General features: G+C 37.4%; 2 pseudogenes across 1 annotated transcript; one reads left to right on the forward strand and one right to left on the reverse strand.

The window, feature by feature from the left end:
* Nucleotides 1–871: 871 nt before the first annotated feature.
* On the reverse strand, nucleotides 872–2729 carry LOC137736361 (caffeoylshikimate esterase-like; annotated as a pseudogene).
* A 12609-nt stretch (nucleotides 2730–15338) lies between these two features.
* Nucleotides 15339–17393, forward strand: LOC137736632 (adenylate isopentenyltransferase pseudogene; annotated as a pseudogene). The gene has a single exon (XR_015954723.1). The product of XR_015954723.1 is annotated as an adenylate isopentenyltransferase pseudogene (transcript).
* The last annotated feature ends 6368 nt before the right edge of the window (nucleotides 17394–23761 follow it).

The raw sequence follows: 23761 nt of genomic DNA on the forward strand, positions 1-23761 counted from the left end.
AAAATACTACTTAGTCTTCTATCACACAAAAAAAAAAATGATTGGTAATAATGTAATTTCACATGTCCAAATTTTACTGTTTTTTATTGAAGTCTCATCTACATGTGATGTTAAAATACCTCCAATATTTAAAAAAAAAAAAAAGACAAAAACAAAAACCTCCCACTCCTCCACGTTCTCTCTCTCCCCCTCTCTCCTTCTAATTTTCTAAAAAATATGTTTATACACACAAAATTGTGTAGGCAAATGCTAGTTTATAATAAGATAAGATTAGGAAAATGTCATCAAGATAACAAAATAAAGATGGTGTTATTCACAAACTCTTATATTTTCTATATATTCTTGTTAATTTTTTATCACTGATCTAGTATAACCCCCGTACAATAAAGATGTAAAAAATAGGCGTGTGGCCCTGAAATAAATACATTGACCATTATTATTTTTATATACACCTCTAAGTAATGGATTTAAGTCACTTAGTACTACAGCAACAACAGCTACATTTCTGAAGGGATATGAAGTGAATGACCAATTTCAGAAGGAAAATCAAGAACACACCTGAGCACGCGTGATAAAAAAAATACCCTCGCATGTCGTGAGATGAGGCTAGTGATCACAGTTCGTTAGTATAATGAGAGGTTGGTATGGTAAGATTCAACAGCGCTCATTGTTCTATTTCAAACGATTTGAGACAACTTGCATGTATGACGAATCTGTGATCACCATGTTGCAGACAACGAATGAGCTTACAATCCCATATTGTTTAAAATATAGATAAACTAACATATATGCAGTTTTTGACCAGAGATGGTAAAAAGAAAAACAAAACCAATGGATCAAATGGTAGATTACACAGAATCAACGGGAACAGCTAGGTAGGGAAACACCGGGAATCGAGTCAAGTGATAATATCGTTAAGGACGATAAAATTCTGTCGTCTGGTTCTCCTTCGAGAATGGAATGATAAACTTCCGGGTAGAGTTTTAGGGTTTTATCCTTGCTAGAGGTCTTCTCATAGAGAAACTGGCTCACCAGGGGATCAGTCACCTATTCTGCAGCTCCATGAAGAACTAGGAGCGGCGCTGAAACCTGAGATATCTCCAATTTTGTTAGTCCGTGACATAACAACAAACGCATGAAGCAGCAAACGTAAGAATGGATGCACATCCGACACAAAATACAACTGAACCTGACCTTCTCCAGCTGCATCTCGATATCCTAAGTAGCCTGTAGCGGTTCCACAGCAGTTTTTAACCACACGTTGTCGTTGTAACATATCACATTGTAGACTGCTGATAAGGGATGAGCAAACATTGACTCGGTTATCTCCATTGGATACCAAAATTCGAATCCTCTGAAAGCATGCAGGTAAGGATGTTTTGATATTACACCAATCCGTATCCATCACATTTTTCATACAAGTGAATTCACGTGGACGGTGGATAGACGAAATGAAGGACGAACCATTTCCCTTTTTCGAAGGTCTCTGAAGGCCAGCTCCGCTAATTCATTCTGTGGGACAAGCTTTGCTTTCGGCATAACTTTTGACATGAGAGTTAATATCTTCAGCACGCCCGCTGGAGGTGTTACGTCCTCTGCAATCTTTCAGCAACTCAAGGTAAGAAAATTTTCCATAATGAAAAACAATGTTCTAGACAAAGTAAAATTTGGTTTTGCAACTTCGGGAATCAACTTATAGAAAATTCTGCACAAACTATATTCGAATGGATGCTTTCTTGATTTGTCAAGACAGTGCGATGTCTGCAAATCAGCAGAGGATTCATGTAAATTCCTAACGAGGTCTCGCATAAAAGCCTAATGAGGTCATCACAAGGAAAACAATGATTCTTAACAACGAGACTCAACCTTTTGCTCTCTACATGGAAGCCTTTAAATTCAACTGAGCTACAAGGTACGACAGAACTTCATGATAAAAGAAAGTTGAAATCGAAATGAATGAATCTTAGTTTGTAGTGCGGCTAATGTGTATACTGGAGCAACAACTGGCTTACTTTACACATTGATGCCACAAGAACTACTCCATCCCATGCATATGGTTCGTTTAAGTGCACCTTGAGAGTAACCGCGCCACACAAGGACTGCCCCAGTATAAAGCGGGGAAACCCTTTCAACTCCGGTCTTAATGTCATTCATAATTTTAGGAAGAATTAATCAGTCTAAGATCCCTGATAATATTTATTTCCTGTCGAAATATGCAAAGCAAGACCTTTTTCAATTAATTACGCTAAAAGATAATAATGTAGGATTGTAGTATCTGATGATCAAGATGCTAATCAGTGTAACACCTTTAATCTTGGTGTATACTGTTCAATAACATCATCAGCTAATTGATCAAAGCTTGGGATGTAACCACATGCAATCCTTCTAAAAGACCAAAACCCGGATATATATATATATAGTCCATGGCATATCCATCTTCTGAATGGTAATTCAATCAATGAGATAAAAAATTAATAAACGCATCATGTCTGACGAATAAAATTAAGCACCGGGAATCAAGCCGTGTTACAATGTCATCAAGGACAGTGAAAATTCTGTCATCGGGCTCCCTTTGAAGAATGCAGTGAAAACCATCTGGATAGAGCTTCAAAGTGTTGCAATGTCACAAAAGCAAAAGCACTTTGCAGAAATGGCAAACTGACCTTATCCAACTGCGTTTTGATATCACTCGTGGCCTTCAGAAGTTCCACAGCTGTTCTTGATCGCATGTTGTTGTTGTAAGAAATCACATTGTAAACGACCTACGGAGAGAAATTTAGTCCTTTTCTGCTTTTGTGGATGTTTCATCTGAGAGATAGATTTCCGGCGAAACGGAGGAGGGCCGCGCGGTCGAAAATTCGGAGTTGGAGAAAGGATCATGGCTATGGATGAACTGGCTTTTGGAAAGTCGAGTGGATTCAACGTTTGATGTTCAAAAGTTCGTGCATTTGTTTGCACGAGCCATCGCGTTGACCACGGGCAGTGCGTTGCTCTTTAATTTGCTTGTACCGAAGAAAACGTAAAGATCATAATCTTGCCTTAATTATCGATTTATGCTCTAAAATTCAACATTTGCTCTAATTTGCCAATTGAAACTAAAAAATAATAACAGGTGTAACAACAGTAGATATGGTTGTATTGGATAAGCCACATAGGCAAGTTAGTTAGGATTGTTCTATATGTACTGTTGGTTTAGCACTATGTGCATTTTAATGAAAAACCGCTCAGTTTTGTTGTTCTCTCTCTAAACTTCTCTCTAGCATTTTCTCTCTTTCTTTTCAATCCTTTCTCTGTGTTCATCAATGGTGTTCATTGATTCTTCTCACTCAATACTGTTATCAAAAAATAATTTACTTCAACTTTGCACTTTGTAACTCACTTTACTCTATGCTGTTGACTTTTACTTTATTCTTTGGAAGAGAGGCACCATGAAACTAAGAAATATATGACGTTTTCAAGGAGTTGATGAGAAAATGCCATGATTATCTAAATTTGTACCGGACTTTCTAGAGCTTGGGCAGGGACCAAGGTGAAAATCGAAAAAATATTATATAGGACTATCTGACTATGGAATTTTCATATCGAGTGGGATTACATAGAGTCGGATGAGATATAAAATATATAGAGGTTTCATATTTTTGTGAGAGGTGCCCTAAAAAAGACATAATCTGATAAACTCAATACAAGCTTTTATCTTCGAATTAAAATACAGAAAACATTAATCTATTTTCATTAGCTGATAAATTCATTTTTCCTTTTAACGAGGGAAAAAAGAAGAGGAAATTGGAGCTCTACTTCCAATAGTTTATGGGTGTTGACTTCGTTAATCTACGGGTGTTGCTGGATTACAAGAATTTAAGAGCATGTTTGATATTCTACTTGAATCCAACTTTTTAAACTCAAAAACAATTTTCAAGTTTTAGGCCTTAAAAACTTGTTTGGTATAACTATTTTCAAAAACTAAACTTAAGACTAACTCAACAAAATGTGAGTTTTTAGAGTTTTTAAACTTAAACTCAGTCCTTTCTTTTCTCTCCCTCCTCCCCTCTCACTCCAAAGCTATCTCTCTCTTCCCCTTTTTTTTTTTGACCCTTTTCGTTTCTCCTCCAATCCGCTCTCTTCATTCTCTCGGTTCTTTCTCTCACTTCTCTTCCTCTCTATCTCCTTCGATCCTCTCACTTTTTCCTCTTTCCTCCAATCATCTCTTACTTTCTTTCCGCCTCTCTCCTCTTTCTCTCTCTAAGTTGTAAGATTTAAAATTTTTAAATCGCATACTAAATAAGTTTTTGAGTTTTAAAGAAAATTGTTTTAAAAATAATTCTTAAGAAATGTTTTGAGAAATGATAAAAAAAAATTCAAATATAGTACCAAATAAGCCCTAAATCATCATAGCTATTGCGTAGATCATCTCACCTTGGGTCCATACGACAGTTGTTTGGGCTTTCTGCCCAATTGGGTCACCGTGGGATTCAACTTCAACCGAATGGGCATTAGGCAGCTTATTGGGCTTAAAGATTAAAGCCCAATTTTCCCTTTCAAACTCGTATTTCTTTTCTATAGTTCTTTTTAATGTATTGTTATTGCTACTGACAAATGACTTGTTTGAGAAGTGTTATAAAATGTTGAAAGGACATTTAGAGAAAATATTTTGAAAACTAATTCTTAGTAAAAACGTAAGTTAATTTTGAAAAAGCATTGTTTTTCAAAATTACTTTCTATAGAACCGTTTTCAATCATTTAAAAGCACTTCCCAAAACAGCCTAAAATATTATCATGCGCTTCTTATACAAACTTTCAATTGCCTTAGGATAAATTTGAAATACATAATGACTTTTTTGAAATGTCGTGAAGAACTCTCTTCTTGTTATGATATTATGTAATGTGACATCCCACATCGGCCATGGGAGTGATCCTTAAATGTATATTCCAATCCCTACCTAGCACGAGGCCTTTTGGGAGCTCACTGACTTCGGGTTCCGTAGGAACTCCGAAGTTAAGCGAGAAGGGGGCTAGAGCAATCCCATGATCGGTGACCCACTGGGAAGTTGCTTGTGAGTTCCCAAAAACAAAAACGTGAGGGAATGGTAAGCCCAAAGCGGACAATATCGTGCTACGGTGGTGGAGCGGGCCCGGGAAGTCGTCCCACCCGGGCCGTGATGTGACAATTTGGTATCAAAGCCTAACCCTGGCCGTGATGTGCCGACGAACAATATCGTGCTACGGTGGTGGAGTCGGGCCCGGGAAATGATCCGCCCCGGGCCGGGATGTGACAAATTGGTATCAGAGCCTAACCCTGGCCGTGATGTGCTGACGAGGACGTCGGGCCCCTAAGGGGGGTGGATTGTGACATCCCACATCGGCCATGGGAGTGATCCTTAAATGTATATTCCAATCCCTACCTAGCACGAGGCCTTTTGGGAGCTCACTGGCTTCGGGTTCCGTAGGAACTCCGAAGTTAAGCGAGAAGGGGGCTAGAGCAATCCCATGATGGGTGACCCACTGGGAAGTTGCTCGTGAGTTCCCAAAAACAAAACCGTGAGGGAATGGTAAGCCCAAAGCGGACAATATCGTGCTACGGTGGTGGAGCGGGCCCGGGAAGTCGTCCCGCCCGGGCCGTGATGTGACAATTTGGTATCAGAGCCTAACCCTGGCCGTGATGTGCCGACGAACAATATCGTGCTACGGTGGTGGAGTCGGGCCCGGGAAGTGATCCGCCCTGGGCCGGGATGTGACAAATTGGTATCAGAGCCTAACCCTGGCCGTGATGTGCCGACGAGGACGTCGGGCCCCTAAGGGGGGTGGATTGTGACATCCCACATCGGCCATGGGAGTGATCCTTAAATGTATATTCCAATCCCTACCTAGCACGAGGCCTTTTGGGAGCTCACTGGCTTCGGGTTCCGTAGGAACTCCGAAGTTAAGCGAGAATGGGGCTAGAGCAATCCCATGATGGGTGACCCACTGGGAAGTTGCTCGTGAGTTCCCAAAAACAAAACCGTGAGGGAATGGTAAGCCCAAAGCGGACAATATCGTGCTATGGTGGTGGAGTCGGGCCCGGGAAGTGATCCGCCCCGGGCCGGGATGTGACATGTAATATGTGATTACAAATAAATCTTAATTAGTGATTAGAAATAGTGGCACTCTTTAACAACTGAAAAGCCATATTCCATTTGACTTCCATTTCAACAGCTCTCCAACTGGAAACCTGGGTTGTCCCCAAATATTTAAATATGAACAGTAAACCAAACCCATCTTCCAAACTCCATAAACTAACAATAATTCTTTGTTTGTATTATGTTTGTGTTTAAATAATGATTTAATAATATAATCTTCTCGTAAAAGAAGAACTAAACACAACACTTCATCATGGTAAGTGCGGCGACCATTCACTGTATATGTCTAGATGACCAACAAATGCAGTGTTAATCCGTATTAAGCCAAGTGGAGAAAAATAAAATACTCTAACCAAGTTTGTGTAATTAAAAAAAAACATAATCCGTGTCGTTCACCAGAAACAGTATAATCGTGTCGTTTTTCACTTTTTGTTTTTATCGTTAGCTTCTAGTATGTGTCTCTTTCATCTTGCTTGTGGATTTTTTAGTATACTTATTTAAGGGATGTGATTAGTAGTTAATGACCCTTTGGCATTTTTAAGTTGTAACTTGTGCCGCCCAAGAGCAATCTCTAAAAAAGACGGAGCTAGAAATTTATCGCAATGAGAGCGCACAAAATAGCTCCAAAAAATATGTTACTTTTCATTTGTAATTTTTTTCTATAAAATCTGTTATGGTGTAAGTCATATGACTCGTTTGGAAGATATGCATTATATCTAAAGTCATTTTTCTCAATAAAAATTAAAGTATATTAATCATAATTAAATATTTTACAGCTCCCAAAAATGCATTTGACACGTTAAAAACCGGCAGTTGAGACATATATTTGTTAGGCATGTTTGAAAGGGACTTTAAAATGACTAAAAACGTTTTTGGTGAAAGTTTTTGAGTTGAACAGCACCGGAAGTGCATATGTATTTCTTGCAAGAAGTACTTCAAATGCTCTTTCAGGATTCACTTGCATTTTTATCAGTAATTAATTCTAAGACTAATTTCATCAAAAGCACTTTCGATGATCATTTGAAAAACACTTCGATACACATATGTTTACATATCAAATGCACTATAATTCAAATTTGTGTTGGTCCTAGTAATGTATCTAATGATTATTTACAAAAGAGATACGATCTGAATAGGTTTTTTGCCTTTCTTTGCATGAACATATCTTTCGTGTCAGCACCGAAATTCAGTGGGAAGAAAATCACCTCGTTGGGGTCATAGTCACCCATTGAACCTACCTTCCTTTGCTGCTATCTATTGATCTTTACTTTCTGTGTACAGTCTCTTATGAGTTACTCGTTGTATATAATTATATCTCATGTGTCATATGATGAGAAATATAAGCACACAAGTGTTTACTACTTTACTTATGACATAACAGTATGACACATTAGTGCATTTCATTTTCTTGAATGTGAACACAAAACATTGATCATCTCGAAAGTTTACAAAGTTAATCCAAGCACATGAAAATTGTTTAAAAGATGGACATGGGTCCTCTCCGGATCCATGTATCCTAATTCACCAAATTCATGTATCCGGACTATTGAAATTTGATCCAACAGCTACAAGCAGAGGTCCATTTTAAAGGTTATAATAAATTTAGTTGTTGGATCAAAATTTAATGATTCTGATACATGAATTTGATGGATTAGGATACATGGATCCGAAGAGGACCCATGTCCTTAAAAGATAACGAACTCCAGTTTAAGTGACAGACTTTTTACTTTGCGTGAAGAAGACAAGTATATGAATCGATTTGGTGAATTAGTTTTTCAACTAGAAAAAGCATTCAACGGTCAACAGTTCTAAATCGGTGGCATGATTTTCGTTTTATTTGCATTTAACTCTAATTTTAGTCAATTATTTTGAACTTTTGTAATTGATTAATTTTCTCTCTGTTAATTTTATAATTGCAAAAAAGTAATTTTATTCTTAATATGGACAACATATTGTGTTTTTTTTCCTTCTTCCCTTCTGCTATTAACTCCGTGCAATTTTTTGTTTGAATTTTAAGGTTTAGGGTTTAGGGAGGAAGTTAAAGTTTAAAGAGAAATGGACCAATTATAAAAGTTCATGGGCAATTAACTAAAATTAAAATTTAAGAATTTTTTTTCAAAAAGCTGAATTTTTCTTATGAATTTCAATTTAATCTATTATTTATGAACTTTTATAATAAATCAGAAAATTTGGCCAATACCTAAGAATCATCCGCAAGCGTGCGTGTATTCCTTGAACCACGCGTAACATGCGGCCCATTGGTTGCTTGATGAACTGCATGCACGAAAGAAAATGAACTGAAACCCTACTTAATATTCAAATTAATCCTACTAATACGATTGATTATTGATTAAGCCCCAATGCATCGAATCTTAAAGGGGCCATAATCTAATTCCAGATGATTAATTTGAACTTGTAGTCAAAAGGATATTAAAATAGTACGTATTGCAAATCAAAGATAAAGACTGGGGCCGGTCGAAATGCCAAAGTCGTTATTTTCAGGATCTCTTCAAGCTTAAATTCTCTGCCTTTTTAGATTAAAGTTGCTGGGGTCAATTCCTTGCTGTCACAATCGTTCATATCTACCCACATTTTAGCATCGACGTCGTGTCAATTATTAGAAAGATGGTAAATAGCTCGCTATTAATTATATCGATATTGTTCATTAACTGCATAACATACACATGATGATTTAATTTATCACAAAAATTTTTGATGTCATCGTAAGTGAAATAAAAAATATAAGTCATTTAAAGAGTAAAAACACTCAATATAAATTATATTTAACTTTGTGAATTTACCGATTCAGAATTGTTGTATTCTTCAACAGCAACCAGTCAATGTCATGGTTTCAGGGGTCCAGGAATTGCAGTTTAATTCGTTGGACATATTCATACCATGGTGGGTAATGGGAAGAGCTTTCAATGTACTGGTAATGATGATGATGTTGATTATTTGAGCTTTAATCCCACCTTTTCAACACCGACTCTCTCAGTCATATCTTAATTTCAAGTTCTAAATCTTAGAAAACTTTAGGCACGATTTCAAAGAATTTCTAACCACCTTTCACAGTTTTCCACAGCACGAGTCATATAACTGTCTCGTCGTACGTCATCGTCGTCGCCGATCGACCTGCTTCTTAGAGCAACTCCACCGTGCTCTTTAGTCCGATGGACCGCCCATTCCACCAACCCAATAGCCAGAGCTACAAGCTCCAGCCCATGCAAGGCGTGTGGATGAAAGGGGGCCCGAGGGAGAGGCTTGGCAAGAATCGCTGGCCTGAGAGCCTGAGGTGGAGATGATGCAAGACTGACGTCAGGGCGACATCAGCCATGTTATTAAGGCACCCACCGGCCTTGACGCCACCACTTCCGATCTTCTCACCGACGTTGGCGTCTCTCCATCTCCTCTTTCTTTGTCTCCTTTTACTTCTCCATCCTCCTCTATTTTGTCTCAAACAATCGCTCTCTCTCCAACTGAAATCGACGACACCGACTCTGATTCGAAGGCCTGCAAGATTTCGACCACCCGTGCGATGGATCTGGTGAGAGATGGAGAAACAAACTGGAGAGACAAAAAAGGAGGACGAGGAGAGAGAATGGAGGACAAACGGAGAATGGAATTAAAAATGGCGCCGGCAACGGAATATTGGCCAGGATTAGTGGAGACTCCGAGTAGGTGGTTGTGGATGGGTGCGGAATCAGTGTATTCTTACCAATGATGATTTACCTTATCCGAAATTACAAATAAAATTATTTTTTATTATTTTATAATAAAAATACTAATATTTTATTGCCTATTGTCAGGGCTATTCAGTGTAGGGGTGGAGATACAAAAGTCAGTTACTGTTCATTAAAGACAGTTATGGTTCACTGGATGGATTCAATAGTGAATAGCCCTAAGGGGCCTTTGCAACGGTGGAGTTGCTCTTATTGGCTTTGGCTTTGCAACTGTCCTGGGCGAGGCAAACCAACCTTGCTCAATGAGGGTAGGGACTCACCAACCTCACAACAGCATTGAAATATGTCGCGTACATATGATATTCTTTCTGTACAATTTTCAGTTTCCTACTAGACGTGCTCATTGGATAGTTGTGAGAACCAAGATTGGGTTTTCGTTACCAAATAGAATCTCTTCACAATATTATCCTCGAAGGCGATAAAGAAAATGCAACACTTGCAACGTACATAGCACAATTACTTTTTAGCAATCACGTACATAACGCAAGCTTTTAGTTATTAATGCATTGTTGGCAATCGTTATAAACAGTCGATGTACACATTTTAACTGATGTAGCTAATCACTAATAATGTGAATCCTAGGATGAGGTGGGTCAGATATCCCTGCCGCCGCATTTCTGTTATATATTATTTGTATTTGGATTTTGATCGTTTGATGTGACAATAAGCTTTTGAATTTTCTTTTTCTTTTGCTTTTGGGTTTTCAATTTCATCCTGAATTCGTGTTTGAGTAATGCCAATGTCACAAAAAGCATTAAATCTAAAGGACAGTCATCACCAACAAATCCCGATAGTCCGTGTCACAAAACGAGGCCCCAGCGTCGGCCGCCTAAGCATGCTCAATTATATGACGCCATTCTGACCATGTACGGACGACATACAAAGCAATGGCATGGGTTTTTGAGGTATTGTGCCGATGATACAATAACGTATGGAAAAACACTTAATTAATATTGCATTCGTAACATGCAAATTCTTCTTCGCTAAACATAATTTTACTCTCAAAATGACTTGCATAGTGCATAATTCTTTTATATATTTTGTCACGAAAAACAGTAGAATAACTCTTTTTTTTGTGACCAATAACAACACCCTTTTATAAAATACGTGGACTATGCATGTAATTAATTAGCAACATATCTCTAATTATAAACAAGATCAATTAATGGAAACACAATTAGTGTTGCATTTAATTTGAACGGATGTTAGAATGCAAAACGGACAAATGAAAACAGGATCTAGACATACAAACCATCTACTGCCGATGATACTGCGATGTGAGAGAGACTACTCACAGACACCATCGCCGGCGCCAAAACTGAAGAGCAAGCTATCTATCCTTGATCATCGCCAGTTGGTCACCAATGACCAACCGCCACGCTTATCCTTAAGTGAAGTCAACGCTACGTTGACAAGCATGCACTTCTTATTTATGCAGGCAGGGCGTCACGGCATGGCCTTCAGCATTTTATTATGTTTCCCAATTAATGTTTATGTATATATATGTGTGCGCGCGCTTGTCCAATCTGTTTCCATGCTTAAGACGATAATTATCTAAGATGTAGGTATGATCTATATTAACATGTCGCTAAACAAGATTAATTAACGTTATTATACATTATCGTACCTACTTCCAGCTAGGTGTCGAAATTTATCCACATGTTGGTTGATGTTGGCGTCACTAAATTCAACTGGCCGGCAAACGTATTGCTACCAAACCAATTGCAAGCATGGAAGTGGAACAAAAATAAAATAAAATAAAATAACACAACTGGATATATCATATATACTAGTGTGAGTCTGTGACAGTGCAATTTGCCAATAATATACTTAAAAAATAGTTAGCAACCTAATAAAAATAAAGAGGAAGAAGAAAGCCAGACGAAAAGACTGCTGGAGGGTTTCGCAGCTGCTGCCTTTAGCTACATGTCACTGCTAACACATTATAATCTAATCTAAGCTAAGTTTTCCATATCTTTTTTAAGAGGATGCAGAAAACAATTTGGGGTCAACTTACTTGGCAAACACTAAACTGGTTATATATATATATATATATACATATTTATATATGTGCGTGTGTGTGTGTGCACGTGACAATTGTTAGAGTAAATTATATTTTACACCTTCAAGTTTGGGCGCATTATGAGCTTGCCGGCCGAGTGAATTAACGGAAGTATTAACAGAATTTTTAGCAAAAGTATAACATTGTAATGAATTTGTAAGTTTGTGCATAATGTTACAATGTTTAAAAAATAAGGTATGAGTTTGTACCTGATCCGAACTTGAGAGTGTAAAATATAATTTACAGTACTAAATTTGAAACAAAATTCACCACCATAGAAATCAACATGGAATTTGATTACAAGTTACTCTTGTCAAAATGAGGTCCTACTCTCTTAAGGATCTCATTTTGAGGATCTGTAAGGATCAAATGCATATTAGCCACAAAATTATATTAGTTTAGACCCAAATTCTTAAAATATTTTAAACTTAATAAAGCAAAACCAACTTAAAATTCATGAACCATTAGAAAACTCATTTTCTTGTTTTGCTTTAGTAAGTTGTCAAATATTTTAAGCTTTCAGATATATACTAATATAATCTTGAATCTAATATGCATTTGGTCATCACGGGTCTTCAAAATGAGGACCTTAAGGTACCGTTTGGTACGTGGGACGGGACGGAACAGAGTGGGACAAGGCGTTCCGTCCCACGTTTGGTGCTCTTAAAACGGGTGGAACGAGCTGTTCCACGGGACGAGTTTTGGGTGAATTTTCGTTCCACCTCAACCTCCTGGAACAACTTGTTCCACATCCGTGGAACACAAAATTATAACCTCTCCGTCTCCTTCTTCTTCCTCCTTGTTTCCATCCGAGGGCATCTTTGCTCCCGCTCCGTTCCGTTCCGTCCTGTCCCGTCCCGTCCCGTCCCATTGCGTTCCGTCTCGTCCCGTCTGCATACCAAACGATACCTAAGAGAACAGGACTTTGGAAACCAAACCTAGGCAACCTGCTTATAAGCATAAAAGAACACTAGCAGACCGTAGTGCCAATGAGGACATTCATAAATTAAAATAATAATGAATATGTATAATTAACTCAACAAATAGAGGATTGAGTTTTCGTCATTGATCACATATGTTAGAAGGGGAGGAGTAGAATCTCAACTTTAATAAGAAACCATTCTGGCCAGCAGGTTTTGAACCCCGAATGGCATGCAATGTAAGAGCCCCTCTGTAATGTCGAATTGTGCTTCCAATAACTGGGATTTTAAAGGGTTTTGGGAGGATGCACCTGACCGTTAATGAAAAGTTGGATTATGCAATCTTAAATTAAAATAAAAGGACATGAGATAATTAATCATTACGATTGAAAGACTTACTTAAAATAAGAGAGTTAAGCAAGAGAAAGATGCATCTTGTACTGAATTCTCGTGACACTTTGAAAATAATAATGCATCGTATCCTAACTCACTCAGGACCAATATGCAAATTCATGCATCATCCAATTTCCTCTCCAACTTAATGGTTGAATCTGCGTTTTTAAACTTGGTTTGACTTTACAATATCAAAAATGACTCCAAGCCAATAAGGCTCTCTGTTTTGAAAGAGTCCTCGGGAGGTGAGAGAGAGGAACGTCTATTGTACGAACCATTACCCATATTTTATAAAGAGGCTATCCCAAAACCGGTACACTCTTCGGTCATAAAGGAACAACATTTCAGTTGCACCAAACTCGCCCTACATTTGACTTTACAATATGAGTGTATAAATATATAAATATATGTATATACGTACTAGAAACTCGAGTACACATGACTTGTGGGTTTGAAAAAGGGTATTGGTTGAATGGGATACCTGGACCGTTGAACATGACAGAGAAATTGATGTGTGAAAGAGAGAACTAAAAAGCATTAAGAGGGCAATTGGTGTTTCTTTATGGTGTTTGTTTGGTGACCCAGAATAGGGTTTTTCCGTGGAATCATTAGGACATCTCCAACCGATGGCTGGTCAGAGGGCTCGTTTTAGCCCTCTGGTCCTCCAAGATTCTCCAAGATATTAATATTTTAATGAATAGTACAGGGCTATATTTACCTCCGTCTCCAATCGAGGGCCAGAGGGCCATAGGGCTCATTTTAGCCCTGTCATAAAAAACCGTCTCCAACCGAGGGCCATAGGGCCAAACATAATTTATTATTTAAATTTAAAAACTACAACAACTTAAATTCAAATCCAACAATATAAATTTAAAAACTACAACGATAACTAGCCAAAAAAACCAAAAAAATTAGAATTTAAATTTAATGAATGGTTTAGGTATTTATAAGAAAAAAAAATTAGAATTTTTAAGAATTAAAAAAAAAAAAATTGAATACAATGGCTAGCTGACTAACCGTTGCATTCAAATTTTTTATTTAAACAATCTTGTCGGTTATAACCGACAGGAATGCTATATTTTCTGGCCAGCCCTCTAGCCCTCTCTGATTCTGTGGGGCCCTCTCTGATTCCACAACCCTCTGGCCTAGCCCTCGGTTGGAGACGATTTTCGAGCTATTTTCGGCCCTTTGGCCCTCTGGACCATTCAGTTGGAGATGGCCTTAGAGGTTGAGTTATCAAGACCACAAGCCACAAGCCACTTATAAATGCTTTAGGCTCAATCATTTCAGATAACGCTTATACCTTATGTATTAAACGCAATTTTTGACACGCGTTTTCATCTACTTATTGTCTCATTTGAGTTTCGTATGTTTAATTTCTACGATTTTTATTTTCAGAATTGGTCTAACCCTTGATGATTCTACGAAGTATAAAGTTACTCGGTTGTTATTGCTATGATATTATAATTGCTTCCTCTTCAAAAAAAATAAATTCACCGCCCGTAAGTCTTCTAGCTCTACAGGACACTGTTCGTTAGGAGTATTTTTCCCATCGTAAAAAAGAATTCATTATCTAAAAGTAAATTTTCTGTTCTTTTGATGCATAGGACGTGTGAATAGTGAGGAGAGAGGGCGTAAATAGAGTTTGGTGAACTAGTTAAAACGTGACACCATTATTTTCATTAAATTTATTTATTTTTTAATAAGTAATGCTAGGTAAATTAATTTTTGTAAACTAAATTTTCAAATCATAAAATGTGTCACAACTGAAAAATAAGCACGTGTTTTTAATTTTTAAGAAGTATATATATACGAGTAATGTTGTTCATACCATATTTTTGTACCACATTTTCATACCACCTTAGGTGACATTTGATGTGGATAGCCATATCATTTGAATTAATCAGATTTTTAAATTTAGTTCATTATTTAATAAACTAATAATTAAGAAAAATTAGTCTATTAAATGATAATTGTGGTATACGAGGAATCTTTCTCTTTCATTTCCTTGGGTATTGCAAATTTTTCAAATGATGTGACTGTCCACATTAGATATCATCTAAGGTGGTATAGAAATATGTATAAAAATGAATAATATTACTCTATATATAAAAGAAAATGAGGGATGATGGGAGGAGAGCCAATAACAACCAGAGCGCCAGAAACAAATAAACAAGCGCCCAACAGAGAGAGAGAGACAGAGCAGAGCACGGAGCATGAACAAAAAACTAGGAAACGAGCATGACGATGTATATAATAGTCCAGCATTAGCCAACAGCTCCAGGACAAAAACACCCCATTGCCGTTTCCTTCATTCTCCTCCGTCGCATCGGGTCTCCTCCTCCTCCACCACAACCACCACCACCACAAAAACTGCCGGTTTTTGTTTTTGTTTTGCTCATCATACCTATCGTATTGTACTATCATCCAGCTAGCTGTCCTCCCACTCTCTCTCTCCTCTCTCCCTCCCCCCCCTCTCTCACTCTCTCTCTCTCTCTCTCTCTCTCTATTCCGTTGGACAGTCCGTACATGTGCGTGCGGTGTGTGCGCAGCTACCTGATCACGTATTCCCAGCTCAACAAAATTACCAGCCTGTCCTTCTCTCTTTCATCCTATGACACTTCATCCCTTCCCAACTCACTCCCTCCATTATTCTAATCTCAATTTCAATACGAATTATATCTCCCACTGCTTCCACTTGTTCCCGCCGCTCTACCACCTCTACAACCACCCCACTCCTCCGCTTCACCTCCCCCAAAGGCCCCGCCGCTCGGCCCACATGGCCACCGGGCCCACCTCCGCGGGCCCACGTCGGAAAGACAAGCTCCTCGTCATCATGGGGGCCACCGGCGCCGGCAAGTCCCGCCTCTCCCTCGACCTCGCCACCCGCTTCCCCTTCTTCGAAATCGTCAACTCCGACAAAATGCAACTCTACCGCGGCCTAGACATCACCACCAACAAGCTCCCCCTACCGGAACGACTCGGCGTCTCCCACCACCTCCTCGGCGAGTTCGACCCCCTAGACGGCGACTTCACCCCCGCCGATTTTCGCGCCGTCGCCGGTCAGGTTGTTTCCTGCATTACCAATCGGAGGAAGGTGCCGATGCTCGTCGGCGGGTCAAACTCCTTCATTCACGCGCTGGTCGCGGAAAGGTTCGAACCGGGCTCCAATGTCTTCGAACAGGGTTTCGACGCCTCCGTCTCGGCCGAGCTCAGATACAATTGCTGTTTTCTTTGGGTGGACGTGTCGATGGCGGTGTTGACGGAGTATTTATCAAAGCGAGTCGACGAAATGCTCGACTCGGGAATGTTCGACGAGTTGGCCAAGTTTTGCGAGCCGGATCGCCAGGACAAGCACGACCCAGCTGCGGTTCCGACAGGGTTGAGAAAAGCGATTGGAGTGCCCGAGTTCACCCGGTATTTTAAAAAATACCCACAAAGTAAAAGAGACGAGGACGACGACCTGGAGCGGAGAGGAGCGTACGAAGAGGCGGTGAGGGCGATCAAGGACAACACGTGTCAGCTCGCGAAGAGGCAGATAGGGAAGATCCTACGGTTAAGAGGGGGAGGGTGGGACTTTCGAAGACTAGACGCAACGGACGCGTTTAGGGCGGTGGTTGCGACGTCGACGTCGGAAAATGACGGAGGAGAGCGGTGGTCAGAGATATGGGAGAGGCAGGTGGTGGAACCAAGCGCGAAGATTGTGAAGCGCTTCTTGGAGGAGTAGGTCTTCCAGCTTTTTCCAGCTATACATTTCCTTTTTTTTCTTTTTTCTTTTTTTAAATTCTCCTCCAAATGTTGAGTTCGTTAACAATTTTGGGGAAAATTCTTCTGTGCCTCTGCTTCCCAATTCCTGTATGCACCGGAGAAAAAAAATGGAAAAATCGAAGGGTGGGAGTGGACTTGGAAGACCGATACCAGAATGCGACAAGTTTTGGATTTTGGGAGGGAGATGCAAAAAACACGAAATACAGGAAATTTAGAAGGAAAAAAAGAAAAAGAAAAAAAATATTTTGGCAAGTGAGCAAAAGAGTTTTGTGAAATTTTCGCAACTTAAATAGGGAAATTCTGTGAATTTTGTTCTCTCAAATGTAATTGAGCAGGGACTCTTTTAATCAAAAATTTAGTGTGTTAGCAATGAGCAAATCACTCACTAAACTCTTCTTAGTTCCTTCCTAATACAACATCAGCCTTTATTGTTCGGGCGATATTATTTAGATACACAAAATCGAATTTTTTAATACATGTGAGGTCCAAATACAATAGTATTGCCTGTCTTTCTCTAATAAAGAGTATTTATGTAAATTTAGCTTTGCAGTCTACCGCGCGGAAATATTTTTAAGTAAAAGATTATGTATTGTGCTTATATCTCACATCATATCAGAGTCCTTATCCAAGGAGATCTCAATTTTTTTTATATAAATATGGGGACTAGTTATAGGGTGCACACTACATCAAACTTCAACAATCCGTACCGTTTATTTTTCAAGTATTCATTCATAGATCATCTTTACAAAAAGTCAGTTCAATCCGTAAGACCATAACTATTTACCCATTTGATTGTCTTGATGAAATTTTAATGTTTGTTAAAAGATAGTGTTCGTCAATTTCTTTGAACTCAATTAGATACCTCAAACATTTTTTATTTAGCTAATATTTTGTAAGGAAAATCTATGAAGTGAAATGTTGAAAAATAAACGGTTCGAATTGTTGAAATTCGATGTGAAGTGAGCCCGCCAATTAATCCCAATTTCTATCGAAAAATGAATATCCCTTTAGATAAAGGGGCTGCACATCACGTAAGGTATACTAAAACTGACTTGTAGTATCTGCTGACGATACAAGTGATTTTCCGATCGAAAAAGGGAAGAAAATCTAATAAAAGTGTGCTTTTATGCGAAATGACAGATTAGAAAGGGAGTTGGAGATTTGGCAAATTTACTAGATTTTGTTGTAGATCTTGTTAAATGCCAAGTTGTTCCGTGATCTTGTTTCTAGATACACTAACTACGTACACACGTTCTTATAAATTAGTCTCCTTCGACCTTCTGTGTTTATTCTTTGATGATATATATTATCATAATTGTATGCTTATCAGCTGATCAAATTCAGGGTTAATAAATCAGAAATCCATTTTTTAAAACTAAGAAAACTTGCATTTTTCTTTTGGACCGTGGATGGGACCACGTAGCTTAAGTCCGACGGAAAGCGTGACATTGATTGTTGCTAAATGAGTTCCTTGTTTAGTCCTCTGTGTTTTAGAAGTTTTCTCTATTTCTACATTTGTTTCTTCCTCACATTCCCCCTTTCGTTTGTTTATGAGGTTTCTTTCAGTTTCTTAGCAACAATATGTGACGTAGTCATTGAAATTGTATAGTAATTAATTAAAGTCATGCTAATTTAACAATAATTAATCAATAACAAGAAAAAATGTAACTCAAATCCGACGAATTATTTTGTGTATAATTAAGGATGTGAGTTGTGGCTTGGGAATTCGCGAGGGAATTTTGGAAAAATGTGTAATTTCATGTCCCAAGTAGTCTTAATAATATTAATGTAGAGTTGCTAATATTAGGGATTCTATATGTAGGACATGATATCAAGCGAAGGCTAGGGTGATACTTTCTTTCCATTCTCAACCAACAATGCACGTCCTCAAAGTGCTTTTCCTTCAAGCGCTTCTGCTGCATAAAACATAATTGCAGACATCTGATTTGGAGAACGACTTCAGGTCAATTGTAGTTGCAAGATTTAATTGGAATTTGAAACTTCACATGGAGGTCACGACTAGTCAATTTTGTGCCAGCAGAGTTACAAACTTCAGAGGAACAAAGGAACATCAATTGAGTTTACCATTTCAAGTGGAATAAAACTGTTCAAATTTCCAAATGATCAGCAGTATAGTTAGAAAGCATGAAACTTCAAACTTCCCACCCTTTCATCCGAGAACGACTTGCCTACATCCGTCAAGATTCCACCACTGCCGATCAACAATACAATGTCAAACGTAAATTAGTTTGAAATATCCTCGTAGTCTCCAAAGAGTGTAGGAAAATTGTCACAATTTTTAGCCACAGATAACAAGGTTATGAATGTTCTGAAGCAATCATAGAACCTTCTGTGATGTGATTTGGTGATGTGAGGTTTCAGAATGAGATTATCCATTTCAGGTCGTTATCCAAATTAAGGCTTCAAAATGTTTTCCCCGGAATTCCCAGATTATGTGACTTCGATTTGGCATGACATATATTCGTGGGGACCAACTATGTGCACGTACATCCTCAATTGGGTCCGCAACATATTGAGGCGCAGACCAAATTGTTAAATCGATGCATTTTAAGGAATAATTATGTGTTTGGTGCTAATCAAATTTTTTATTAGGAGTGTGCTAATTGTAGTATAATTTTTAGAGGATGCTACTTTATCTTACCCTAATTTGAATTACGCAAATAAAGATTAAAACTCGAATACGATAAGCACACCGATTTTAATTGATATGATTACGCTCACGTACACTGAATGTGGTAAGTGTTTTTTAGGAATGATTTTTAATAAAGGATGCAAATTGGCTGACAGTGGCATGGGGATATAACAAGTGAAGTGTGGGGCGTGGCATGGCATGGTGGAATGGGAGGGACGGTTCTGCCAGCAATGGTGCCACACAAGAGGGGGAGACATTATTTCGGGGACATCAAATTTTAAATTATTTGAATTATCAACAACTGATGTCAAATTTTAAACATCAAAATAATAGTTAATAACTTATGTGGTAATTTAATATTTTGTACAATATTTTACTCCACCTGATATGTTAAATAATAATGTCATTTAATATATATATATATATATATATTTTTTTTTTTATCTTTTGTGTAGTTCAATGATTAAGGCAACCAATCAAATATTTCAAAAACATAACAACATTTATTATATATTATATTAATCTATTAATATATCATTTAATAAATTTGACAGCAAAAGATTTTTCCTTCAAATGACTTAGCGCCATGTAAGAAATTGAAGGCTCAGTTGGAGAGAGTATGCTGCCATTTTTTATTGTTGTATGCTTACGTGTCAATTTTGACATCTCCTTTAAGACCAATTACTCATCAATTTTAGAGGTTAAGTTCTCTGAATTGGAACAATATTTAGTTAAGATGCAATTACAATTTATAGAGATAGTTAATTATCGCGAGGATAAATGCTAATGGAACTTTCTCAAAAGTTGAGACTCTCTATAGACTATTTGCCACTTCGTGCTTTTGATATGATATTTTATAATATTAACAAAGGAGTTAATGTTAAAATGTGAGGCGGCTGAGTTTTTTTTTTAACTCATACTTTTGAGAGAGTCTTTAAAATTCTTGATATGGTGAAATGTGTTAGGGCGCAGCATGTGCAATGCAATGCGCATAAAATAGCACGTACAAATGGAAAATTGAGAAAATTAGTAATTTAATAAGGGGACCATGAATTATGAGTTATAGCTAGCTGATCATCTCGTAACTAACACAAACAAACATGCGTGTATATATCCATTATTATTACACATTGCTGAGTATGTTTGTTTTGTTGTGTTATTCAAGAATCAACGAAATTACAAAACAAACAATATTATATAATGTAATTTATATACATAGAGGTTTGATCCACCAAGATCTAGCTATGCATGGAGGGAAATGGATTGTCAAAAACATCGCTCACATTCGCATTTGCATTTGCCTTCATAAAAACTTTCATGTACACATGTAATGTCATGCTAACAAGATTCAAAAATCAATCACGTATTGTTATGCGAGGAAGTTAAAAAAAATACAATTGGCATTCTAGGTGTATGAAAGTTGTTCTAATCAATATGACATGTCTAGGCAGTTGAGATAGAAAGAGAACAGATAATTAAGTTGGGACGTGGATTTGCTCATATTGTGGCGCTTGAAAATTGAAATTTACGTGTTGGAGGAGCTAGCAATGGTTGAACGTGGTGACTTGCTGGTTTTAGTGAAGCTGTCCCAGTGTGAATATTGCTTGAAAAATACAAAATAAAAACACACAAATAAAGAACCAATAAATCAATGGCAGAAGAAAGGGAATGCCTAAAAGGGTGAACGGGAGATCCAAGGACGAGTGATCGAAAGAGTGAAAGACAAAAGCATCGAGAAGTGAGTGATCAGTCAGGCAGTCGGCTAATGTTCTGAAACATATTTTTATTTATAATGTATAAAATATGCGTGTGTGTGTGTGTGATCAGTAGAGAGAAGCATGATGGTTTTATTGCAAAAACCAAGATCGAAGAAGAAGGAAGAGAGAGGCCTTCTCTCCTCCCCTCTTCAACTGCAACTGCTTAATTCTGCTACCACTTTCTGATGATATACACAATATAGAGACTGGAGACGAATGGCAGAGAAATGCAGTGCGCGTGCGATTGCTTTGCGCATGATCCTATAACTAAGAACTAAAAACCCTAATAAAATAACAACAACTATATAATTTTTAATTTACCAAACAAATTGATATTTAAATATCATGTATTTTAATGCAATATTATTCTCGACTTGTGGTAATATTATTAGTCATTGTTTGAGGAGCACTTCATAGAAGAGTTACTGGGTGCTGCTCTGACCCCCTTCGCGTTTTCCAAGCACGATGACGGCCATGTGGACATGGGGTTTGCAATGGTGAGGAGTCACACCATTTTACTGCTCCATTAGCCCATCTAGAAGCTCATCTACTTTGACTGTTTTTGGTCCACCTTCTGAGTTTCTTTTCTTTTCCCTTAGGAAGATAATACGTGACTTCGAGTGTATACCGCTATTAGGAATGCATATATAAACATATATGGGAGCTGACTTTATAATTCTTTTTAGCTTCTCACACATTTCTTTTTATTTCTAATCATGAAATTAAATAAATCAAATAAAAATAATAAACACGATTCTACAAGAGTGTGTAGGATGAAAAAAAAAAATTGGTATGTATTGGGAATGAATCTCATAGTGATGAGAGGAGGGACCTTCATGTGCTTATAAGTATTTGAGTTACTCTTCATATTGCTAATTGATTTTATGATAAAACCCCAATTTTATTCATGGTATTCGAACATGTTTTCTCATGTGGAAAGTCTAATGGCCACACGTGCTCCACGTTACCTAAGTTGTATTATCCACGTGCTAGTCTTGAAAATTACCACAAGCGAAGAGGCGTCTTGAGAATGAATCTCACATTGATGGGAGGAAGGACCTTGCATGTAAGAGATTTTTTAGTGTGACCGGAACACGGGGTGTTACACCACGTGTTATTATACAAATGGTGAGATATGTGTATTAAAAAGTTAATAGTTTAAAAAATAAAACTTTCCACCACTTATATCAAAACATGTGGTGTACCACCCGTGTTCCGATCACAAGAAAAAATTTCTCCTTGCATGTGCTTATATAGTTATATAGATAAGATACTCCTCATTGCCAACTTTATTCAACGTATGCCATTTTTCGTATGATACATCAAATACTGATCTTTTCTTTGTCGTACAATACAGACCCTGGGCATTGGACAGAAAATGGGCCGAATGCCCTAATCTGATAAAAGAGGCCCGGCCTTTTTGTTTACCAAAGAATCGAATCGAGAAAGCCCCTGTAATGCAGTGAAACAAAACATTTCCAAGGCCACAAAGTAAAAGCGTGATCAATGCTCTAAGCTTAAGCCGATTGATCAATATCATGCTTTCGTGAGACGCACTTAAAGGCCAGTTTAGAGATTTTTGAGGTTCGGGACGACGTCAAAAAATATATCCTGACTTTATATAAGAAAATTATTTATTTTCACACGTAAGACATCGATAAAATTATACTTAGAAAATCACTTCAAACTTAATAATTTAGAAATACAAAAAAACTAATTTATTTTGTATCGTGAGAAAAAAACAAAAAAACTCAGGTTTACAAGTAGTTAGATATGAGTTTTGTTTTCCATCTGAACTTTTAAAGTATTTTTGTATAAATTGTGAGGTATTTTTTCTTATTTACTAACCTTGTCAATATGGGGTTAAAAAAATAATGATGTTTTGAGTCTTTAATTGATATGTATAAGTAATAAATGAGTATTAAATTAAAATTTTTGATGACACGTCATATGATTTGCAAATTTGGTCAAGCATTACTCTTTATTGAAGATTAGACTTGAATTGGAACAAATGTTTAAAAATAAATTAACAACCAAACAAAAATTCGAAAAAATTGAAAAGAATAAACATGCACTTAACATTTCGAACTTAGGACATCTCGTTAATTTTAAACAACAAAAACCATTGATTCTAATTAAACTTCTTGATTATTTAGCCAAATTTTATATATTTATACTCATATGAAAATAAATTTGTAAAAATTAAAAGGTAAATAAGAACACATGTTGTTTTGAGCCCAAGACCCCCTTATTAATTTCAAACAACAAAACCACTAGTTCTAGTTGAACTTCTTTGTCATTGAACCAAATTTTATAAATATATACTCTTATAAAAACATATATAAATATACCATC

This window comes from Pyrus communis, chromosome 13 (genome assembly GCF_041283825.1).
Source record: "Pyrus communis isolate YQ-2024b chromosome 13, ASM4128382v1, whole genome shotgun sequence".
Lineage (NCBI taxonomy): Eukaryota > Viridiplantae > Streptophyta > Magnoliopsida > Rosales > Rosaceae > Pyrus > Pyrus communis.